The sequence below is a fragment of the Rhincodon typus genome, unplaced genomic scaffold (assembly GCF_021869965.1).
Source record: "Rhincodon typus isolate 14 unplaced genomic scaffold, sRhiTyp1.1 hic_rhity00000051, whole genome shotgun sequence".
NCBI lineage: Eukaryota > Metazoa > Chordata > Chondrichthyes > Orectolobiformes > Rhincodontidae > Rhincodon > Rhincodon typus.
In genome coordinates this window covers 1,358,020-1,367,711 of record NW_025965689.1, presented here as the reverse complement: position 1 = coordinate 1,367,711, position 9,692 = coordinate 1,358,020, and the positions used below count along the sequence as shown (strand labels likewise).

Genomic DNA, 9,692 nt, shown 5'->3' with positions numbered 1-9,692 from the left:
TCCACAGGAAGTGGTGGATGTGGGTACAGTTACAGCATTTAAAAGACATTTGGGGAAGTACATGAATTGGAAAGGTTTGCAGGGATATGGGCCAAACACAAGCAGGTGTGACTAGTTTAGTTTGGGAACATGGTCAACATGGACTAGTTGGACTGAAGGTCTGTTTCGGTGACTCTGTTATGAAGGGCATGGACGGGGGGGATAGGAAGCAGCTGTTCCCCTCAGTCAAAGGGTCAATGACAAAGGAAGAGGGGGCAACATTTAAAGGTGAACGGTAAGAGGTGTAGAAGGGATCTGAGGACTGTTTGTCCCAGAGGGTGGTGAGGATCTGCAATGCGTGAAAATAAAACAGTTGGACGTATTTCAAATCTGTAATTGCGCCAGTGCATGAAAATAACACTTTGTAACTGCAGGGTCTTCCCGATTTACAAACGTTGAATATTCGTACAAAAAAAATCAGGAGTAGGCCATCCTTTCCTTGAGGCTGTTCTGCCATATACCTGCCTTTGGCGTTTATCCCCTAAATACATTAGCTCAAAAGAATTCCCTCTCACAGACTGAAAACTAACAACTGATCCAGCATCCACTGTTGTTTGTGGAAGAGAGTTCCAAACCTCTCCCACCCTTTGTGTGTGGAAGTGCTTCCTGACATCTCTCCTGAACAGTCTGGTCCTAATTCTCAGACTACGCCGTCCCTCGTTCCAGAAACCCCAGTCAGTGGAAATAGTTTCTATTTATCCACCCTGTCTTTTCCTGTTAATATCTTCGATCAGATCACCCCTGAGCCTTCTAAATTTTACAGAAAACAGGCTCATTTGTCTAATGTCTCCTCATGACTTAACCCCTGAAGTCCAAGTATCATTCTTGTAAACTTACGTTGTACTCCCTCCAAGGCCAATCTATCCTTCCTGAAGTGTGATGCCCAGATCTGCTCCAAGTGGGGTCTAACCAGGGTTTTGTATGAGTGCAGCATAACTTCTGCGTCCCTGTACTCCAGTTCTTTAGATATAAAGGCCAGCATTACACTCGCTTTCTTCAGTCAATGAATGTCAGATTTAAAAAGAAACACACAAATTGTTGGAGAAACTCAGCAGGGACAGATATTATTTGCCACTTGGGAACTGACTGTTTACTGTTGATGACAACTGTCTGCCTTTTCTTTTGACCCTTTCGTGTCGAGCTGTGCTGGAGCTGTGTACTGTTCAGTAAAGAACACAGGGACACACGACGGTAATTTTGTTTACAAACCTCGAGATTCTAGAACAACGGAGTGTACTCTGAGAAATATTATTAAACAGCGGAAAAACAATGGCTTTCCGTTTGTCTGAGGGAGGTGGCTTGAGATGGGTATGGCTTAACTTGTAAATTGTAGGGGGGGACGTTGGTATCCATCTAAGGAAGACAAAACAATATTGATATTGATATTTTGTGATTTCTTTGGTTTGGAGCTTATATGGTCAGAAGCTGCCCTTATTCCAAGTATCTCAATCACAAGTCAGGAGTGTGAGGGAATACTCCCTACTTGCCTGGATGGGTGCAGCTCCAACAATACTTGAGAAGCTTGACACCATCCAGGGACAAAGCATCCAGCCCCTGCTTATTGGCACCACATCCACAAGCAACCACTCCCTCCACCACTGACGCTCAGTAGCAGCAGTGTGTACCTCCAACAAGATGCACTGCAGAAATTCACCAAAGATCCTCCAGACAGCACCTTCCAGACCCATAATCACATCCATCTAGAAGGGCAGCAGATATATGGGGAACATCACCCCCTGCAAGTTCCCCTCTGAGCCACTCACCATCCCGATTTGGAAATATATCAGCCACTCCTTCAGTGTTACTGGGTCAACATTCTGGAATTCCCTCCTGAAGGGCATTGAGAGTCTACCGATAGCAGTTCAAGAAGGCAACTCACCACCACCTTCTCAAGGGGGCAATTGTGGACAGGCAATAAATACGCGCGATGCCCATGCCAGATGATTGAATAAAAAAAATTAAACTTCCCAGGCCTCCACCTTCCATTTCCCTATTGTTAGCTTGTTCTGGGAGGATAGGTGCACACTTTGTACCGAATGTTGATGCAAAATATCCATTGAATTCATTGGACATCTCGTTATTTCCATTGTCAATTTCCCAGACTCAATGTTGTTGAGACACTTGCTCTGTGAACTGCTGTGAGAAATGTCCATACATTGCCAAGAGCTTCGGTTTATATTCCTGCCGGGTTGGCTGTCTGACCTTAATTATCACTCCGTATTTAAACTGGAGGCGCCCTTTGCTGTCGTTTTAACATTCTGTTCTTTAACCCTTCGACTCCTTTTGCTTATTGTTTCTTGATTATAGATGATTCCAAAATGGATGGTGGTTTGGTGTACTCAGTCGTCACTATCTCAAAGCCAAGAAACACTGGTAAAGGATACAGTATATATATTTTTATGACCTTTCCGGCTCAGTGAAAGTGGAGATTTTCTCTGGTTCATCTCGACTCTCAAAAAACCCAGCCAGTTTTAATATCACTGGTTTCCTCTTGCTTAAAGCCTGGAACAAAGACCTGCCCAAGCTACTCGAATCTTTTTACATGATTTGAATTTACTAATTTGCAATTCACCCAAATCATTGTCAAATTCCATCAATGTCAACTAAATTGACAACAGGGTAATGTGAATTGGAAGTGGGAAACATACACCGATGGCTAACTGCTATATTGTTTATCTTGTATTGAGGGGACACCTAAAGTATGGGCACTGGGACATCAATCTGTTTATTACCCCAACACAACAGCTTAATGTCTGAGAGTGGCCCCTTCTGGCCTTGGTCACTGGGGCCATTCACTCTGGGTCCAGCATTGTTTGCATGGGGAGCATTGTCATTTCCGGTTTCTTCGATGACAGAAAGTTAGGTGCAAGGACAGGCTGCAGAAGGGCTTGGACAGGCTAGGAGAGTGGGGAAAGAAATTGCAAATGGAATACAATGGGGGAAGGTGTGAAGTTATGCACTTTGGTGGGAATGGAGGCATAGACTTTTTTCCAAATAGGGAAGGATTCGGAAATCTAAAGCACAAAGGGACTTGGGAGTCCTAGTTCAGGATTCTCTTCAGGTTAACATGCAAGTTCATTTGGCAGTTAATGTAACGTTAGCATTCATTTCAACACGGCTAGAATACAAGAACAGAGATGTACTGCTGAGGCTCTATAAGGCTCTGGTCAGACCCTATTTGGAATATTGTGAGCAGCTTTGGGCCCCGTACCTCAGGAAGGATGTGCTGGCCTTGGAGGGGGTCCAGAGGAGATTTACAAGATCCCAGGGATGAAGGGCTTGTATGATGAGGAGTGGTGAGGACTCTGTGTCTGTACTCAATGGAGTTTAGAAGGATGAGGGCAAATCTGATTGAAACTTACAGAACACTGAGAGGCCTGGATAGAGTGAACAAAGGAGATGATTTCACGAATAGGACAGACTAGGACATGAGGGGCACAGCCTCAGAGTGAAGGGATGACCATTTAGAACTGAGATGAGCAGGAATTTCTTCAGCCAGAGGGTGGTGAATCAGTGGAACTCATTGCTGCAGAGGGTTGTGGAGGCCAAGTCATTGAGTGTCTTTAAGGCAGTGACAGATAGGTTCTTGATTGGTAATGAAATCAAGGGCCGGAGGAGAAGGCAGGAGAATGGGGGTGAGAAACATATCAGCCTCAATCAAATGGCGAAGCGGACTTGATGAGCCAAATGGCCTAATTCTGCTCCGTTATCATATGGTCTTAGATTCACTCTTACTGAATGACCTGTAACGGATTACAAGCTTTAGCACCTCAGAATAAGAGCTTTCTGTCCCTATTCAATGTACTACCCACACTAAAATGTGCTCAGGCAAGTGAATGACCAATACAACCTCAGGCCTAGGAGCAGGAGGAGACCGTTCAGCCTCTTGGGTGCCTGCGGCCCCATTCGATATGGCGCAGTTGATCCCATCTTGGCCTCAACTCCACTTTCCTGCCCCCACTCCCTGTAACCCATCATTGATTAAAAATCTGTCTGTCTCCTCCTCCAATTTATTCAGTGTCCCAACATCCCCCACACACTCGGGAGCAGCAGTATGTACGCACAGCACAGCAAATCCCACAGATTCACATCCCTCTCTCACTTGGAGAGAAGTATTCCTCCTCATCTCTGTTTTCAATCTGTCCCACCCCCTTCTCCTGAAATGGTGACCTCTTGTTCTAGATTGTCCCACATGAGCAAACATTCTCTTTCTGTCTCCTTTCCGTCTGAGATCCCTCAGTTAGATCTCCTCTCATTCTTCTAAACTCCAGAGATTATCGGCTTAAATGTTCAATGTCTCTCCATAAGACAAACCCCTTATCTTTGAAAATGAAATGGACAAAATTACCTTACGTTTAGATAGTATCTTGTATGTAGAACACACATCTCAAAGTGGGTTCGTCACAGTGTCATAGATGTCTACAGCACAAAAAAAAAGTCTGTGCCAGTCAAAAACAACCACCTCACTATTCTTTCATTTCGTTTCCCCAGCACTTAGCCCATTGCCTTGGCATTCCAAGTGCACATCGAAATACTTCTTCAATGTGATGAGGGTTTCTGCCTCTCCCATCTTTACAGGTAGTGAGTTCTAGGTTCCGCACCACCATCTGGGTGAAAACATTTTTCCTCATTAGTTCTTCCATCAAGGAGGAAAAGTTTCTTCCTGCTTACCCAATCTATGCTCCCTCATCATTTGATACATCTCAATCATGTTCAGCCTCTCAATCTCCTCTGCTCGAAGTAAAACAACCCCAGTCTGTCCAATCTCTCTCCATCACTGACACTCTCCAGCGTCTAAGGCAACATCCTGGTAAATCTGCCTCTGCACCCTCTCCCCGTACATTTAGATACATTCTGTCGTTACAGTGTCTTTTCTTTTATTTACAGCTCACTGTGATGTTGCATCAGGAGGGAAACACGTAAGTTATTTTGCAGTGAAAAAGCTGGCAGTTAATTTTTAATCAGCAAAGTTACGTTTTTAGCAGGTCATTAATGTAGAGTCACCGTTGTCTCATTACAGAGAGAGAGAGAGAGAGAGACACACAACAGCAACAACTGTTTTACTGTCTAACCTGAGGGTCACCACATCTAAGGCGAGGGGAATGATCATTCACAGCAATCTCAACCAGTGCAGAAACTGAACCACTCGCTTTCAGCACGACCAGACAGTCAACTGAGCTAACCAAGCCCTATATGGCCAAAAACATTGGGCAACACGGTGGCTCAGTGGTTGTGTGGTTTCTGCCAGGTGCTCCAGTCTTCTCCCATTGTCTAAAGTGTGCACGTTAGTTGGATTGGTCATACTAAATTGCCCATAGTGTCCAGGGGTGTGCAGATTAGACAGATTTATCGGGGGAAATGCAGTTACAGGGATAGAGTAGAGGAGTGGGTCTGTGTGGGATGCTCTTTGGAGGGTTGGTGTGGACTCAATGGGCCGAATGGCCTACTTCTGCACTGTAGACTGTAGTCGATGTTTAGCTCAATGGTGTGGGGCAATTTATTCTGATCTTAACATTGCATTTTGATGAGATTCGGTTTCAATTTCTGAAATAATGCAATATCCTATTTTGTCAAATAACTGGGATATACTCTGAGGACCTGAATTTGAGTCTTGCTGTGGCAGGTGGTGGATTTTGAATTCAACTTTAAACAAAACAGATCTGGAGTTAAGACTCTAATGATGATCATTGTCAGGAACAAAAATCGTCTGGTTCACTTGTGAAGACATGAGAAGGTATTTCTTCTCGAAGGGAGCTAAGAGTCTTTGGAACTTCTTGCCACAGAGAGCTGTGTGTATATGTGGCAGCAGGGGAAAGGTATATTTTAGGCTGGGATTGGCAGATTCTTGATCAGTCGGGGAATCAAGGGAAAGAGCAGGAAAGTGGACATGAGGAATGTTGGATCAGCCACAGTCCTATTGAATGGCGAAGCAGGCTCGAAGGGCCAAATGGCCTACTCCCGTTCCTGTCTCTGATGGTCCTTATGCCGTTCTTACCTGGTCTGCTCTGCACGTGACTCCTAACCCTTTGCGACCCTTCAGGCCGAGCAAGTCGATCCGTTCAAGGACATTTTGAGATTGACATCCACTTGCCACCTTGGCAGAGCTGGCCACATCCTGTTCAGAATACAGCGAAATAACATTCGTCATCGCCAGTTTTAGGCTTGTTCCAATTATATGCTTTTCTAAGGTGAATTGGTCGGTATAACGACCCCAGATATTCACAGCTCATCATGTACACTCTCACTGTCTTCCAGCTAAAGTGTGTTATTCTCACCACCCATCCCCTCTGTCCCTCACACTCACTGCACCCCCTCCCATCCCCACGTGCTCACCGCCTGCTCCCTCCGAATGTCCAGCTTGTAGACTTGACACTGAATGCTTCACCCAGTTTAATGTGGATCAGCGTGAGCATATCCGCTTTGGGAGCAAAACCAGGAAAACAAATTATCCAAAATTATCCAGATAGGGATGTGGGGGTGCAATAAGACCTGGGTGTACCTTGTACACCAGTCACTGCCAGTGAGCATTGCAGCAGCAGCAGATGGTGAAGAAGGCAAATAGGATGGTGGCCTTCATAGTGAGAGGGTTCCAGTCCAGGAGCAGGGCTGTCTTGCTGCAATTTTACAGGGAGAAACCACACCCTGCAGTGTTGTATGTGCAGTTTGGGGTCTCCTTCTCTGAGGAAGGATGTCCTGGCTATGGAAGAAGCGCAGCAGAGGTTTCCCAGACTGATTCCTGGGATGGCAGGACTGATGGATGAGGAGAGACTGGATCGGTTAGGATTATATTCACTGGTGTTGAGAAGAATGAGGGGTGATCTACAGAAACCTATAAAATTTTAACAGGACTAAACAGGGGTAAACACAGATGTTGCTGATGGCCAGAGTAGGGGGCGAGGGTGTGTGAGTCCAGAATCAGGGAGTCACAGGCTAAAGGAGACCGGGAAGGACTGAGATGGGGAGAAATGTCTTCACCCAGAGGGTGGGGAGCCTGTGGGATTCTCTGCCACTGAAAGTGGTTGGGGCCAGAGCAGTGAATGTTGTTCAAGGAGTTGCATAGAGATCTTAGGGGCGAAACAGAGAAAGTGGAGGAATAGGGGATAACTGGGGTAATCAGCCATGATCCCATTGAATGGCTGGAGCAAGCTGGAAGGGCCGAATACCCTAATCATAGAGTCATGCAGCACAGAAACAGACTCTTCATCTCAGCTCGTACATGCCGACCAAATTTTCCAAACTAAACTAGTTCTATTTGCCAGCATTTGGCCTATTCTCCTCAAAACCTATCCTATTGATGTACTTGTCCAGATGCCTTTTAAATGTTGTAATTTTATCAGCCTCCACCACTTTCTCTGGCAGCTTGTTCCATATATGCACCCGCTGCATGAAAAAGTTACTCTCCAGTCTCTTTTAAATCTTTCCCCTCTCACCTTAAATCTCTGTTCTCTAGTCTTGGACTCCCCTACCCTGGAGAAAAGACCTTGGATATTCACCTGATGTACGCCCCTCATGATTTTATAGACCTCTGTAACATCACCACTCAACATCCTACGCTCCAGGAAGAACAGTCCTAGCCTATCCAGCATCTCCTTATAACTCAAGCCCTTCAGTCTCAATAATATCCTTGAAAAAAATTTTTGTGTCCTTTCTAGTTCAACATCATTCCTGAAGCAGGGCGTCCAGAATTGTACACAGTACTAGAAATGTGGCCGGAGGAGGGGCTGAGGGCACGTGAGTCCAGAATCTGGGGGTCACAATCTAAAGGAGACAGGGTAGGACTGAGATGGAGAGAAATATCTTCACCCAGAGGGTGGGGAGCCTGTGGGATTCTCTGCCACAGAAAGTGGTCAAGGCCAGAGCAGTGAATGTTGCTCAAGTAGTTGCATAGAGTTCTTAGGGGCGAAATGTCTTGCACAGCCACATCATAACATCCCAGTTCCTATACTCAGTGTTATAACTGATGAAGGCAAGTGTGCCAAACTTGCTGTCTGCCTGTGACTCCACTTTATGGAACTATGTGCCTGCGCCCCTTGATCCCTCTGTTTGACAACGCTCCCCAGGGCCCTACCATTAACCTGCCCTGGTTTGCCTCACCAAAAATGCAACACCTCCATATTTGTCTAAATTAAACTCCACCTGCCAGTCCTTGGCCCATTGGCCCAGTTGATCAAGTTCCTGTTGCACTCTGAGATAACCATCTTCACTGTCCATGAGGCCACCAATTTTGCTCCTGCTCCTCATTTACTATGTTTCTGTATTGTCCTATTTTCAGGCTGACCAAGCAGACCAGCAACCATCCTGCAACACATACGCCACCCTGAGGCACACAGATATGCGAGGGGATGAGGAACCAGGTCAAGATGAAGAGGGAAACGTTTACGCCAACCTTCCACGGACATTATGAGACAGCACAGAAGAATCCCTTCAAAGCTTCACAAATTGATAGACAGCAATTGTTCCTTCCAGGAAGGAAGAGAAGACAGAGGAGTGTCAAGTTTCTGAAGCTGACAAATTGCTAACCTTTGTTTCAATTCACTCAGCCAGACATCAGTTCCAAAGATGAGCTTGCCTTGAGAAACCATCTGAATAACCATCTCTCACATAACTCTGAGTGGGCCAATTTCTCCCGCTGCGGCATGATCTGACGCTTGATGGCAGGGATTTGAGATTTTGCACTGTCTATTCCTAACTTGAGTGTCCATTTGATCTCCTGGTCAGTGGGCCAGGGCAGATGAGCCAATGAATTGAATCTACTCCGCATTTATTTTTTAATTGTGGTGAGCTATTATTCAAGGCGGGATTGTTCTCCAGCCCTATCTGCATTACCCTCTAATTTCATCATTTTCAAATATATATCCAGCTCTCTTTTCATACCTCATATGGAATCCACCTCAACCACTCTCCCAGGCAGCGCATTCCAAATCCTATCAACGTTCCCAGTAAAGATGTTTCTCCTCATCTCACTCCTAGCTGTCTTGGTGACAGTCTTGAAATTGTGACCCCTGGTTATTGACATAGTGGAAACAGAGTATTCTACCTTACCCTCTCAAAATTCTTCATAATTTTGAGCACGTCCATAATGTCCCCTTTTAATCTGCTCTGCTCCAAGGAGAATAAGCCTGATTTCATTTATCTTTCCTCAAACGTAAAATCCTTCATTCCTGCTGTCATTCCAGTAATCTCCTTTGAACCATCTCCAGAGGGTTCTTCCTTAAATAAGGTGCCCAGAACTGAACACAAATGTAGTCTGAGCAATGTGGTCTTAGCAATGATTTGTAGAGGTGCAGCATTACTTCTTTGCTTTTATACTCAATGCCTCTATTTTTAAACCCAAAGATCCTTTGAGCCTGCTTCACAACTGTTTCAACTTGCCTGGCCACCTTCAGAGAATGATGCACATGAACCCCAAAGATCTCTCTGTTCCAATACTCCCCTCAACGCTGCACCATTGAGCTGGTATTGTTTCTCTGTATTTTTGTTAGCAAAATGCATAAGCTCATATTTTTCTGCATTGAAATTTATCTGCCAGGTTTCTGCCCATTTGGCCAACTTGTCAATGTCCCTGTGAAGTCACTCAGTATCATCCTCGCAGTTCACTCTTCTCCTTGGCTTAGTATCATCTGCACATTTAGAGATTTTATCCTCAACACCCA

General features: G+C 45.3%; 1 long non-coding RNA gene across 1 annotated transcript; it reads left to right on the top strand.

Moving 5' to 3' along the window:
• The first annotated feature begins 2,337 nt into the window (after positions 1-2,337).
• Positions 2,338-8,430, top strand: LOC109928038. Its single transcript, XR_007266238.1, has 3 exons — positions 2,338-2,412; positions 4,927-4,958; positions 8,312-8,430. It is a non-coding gene; the product is annotated as an uncharacterized LOC109928038 (long non-coding RNA).
• The last annotated feature ends 1,262 nt before the right edge of the window (positions 8,431-9,692 follow it).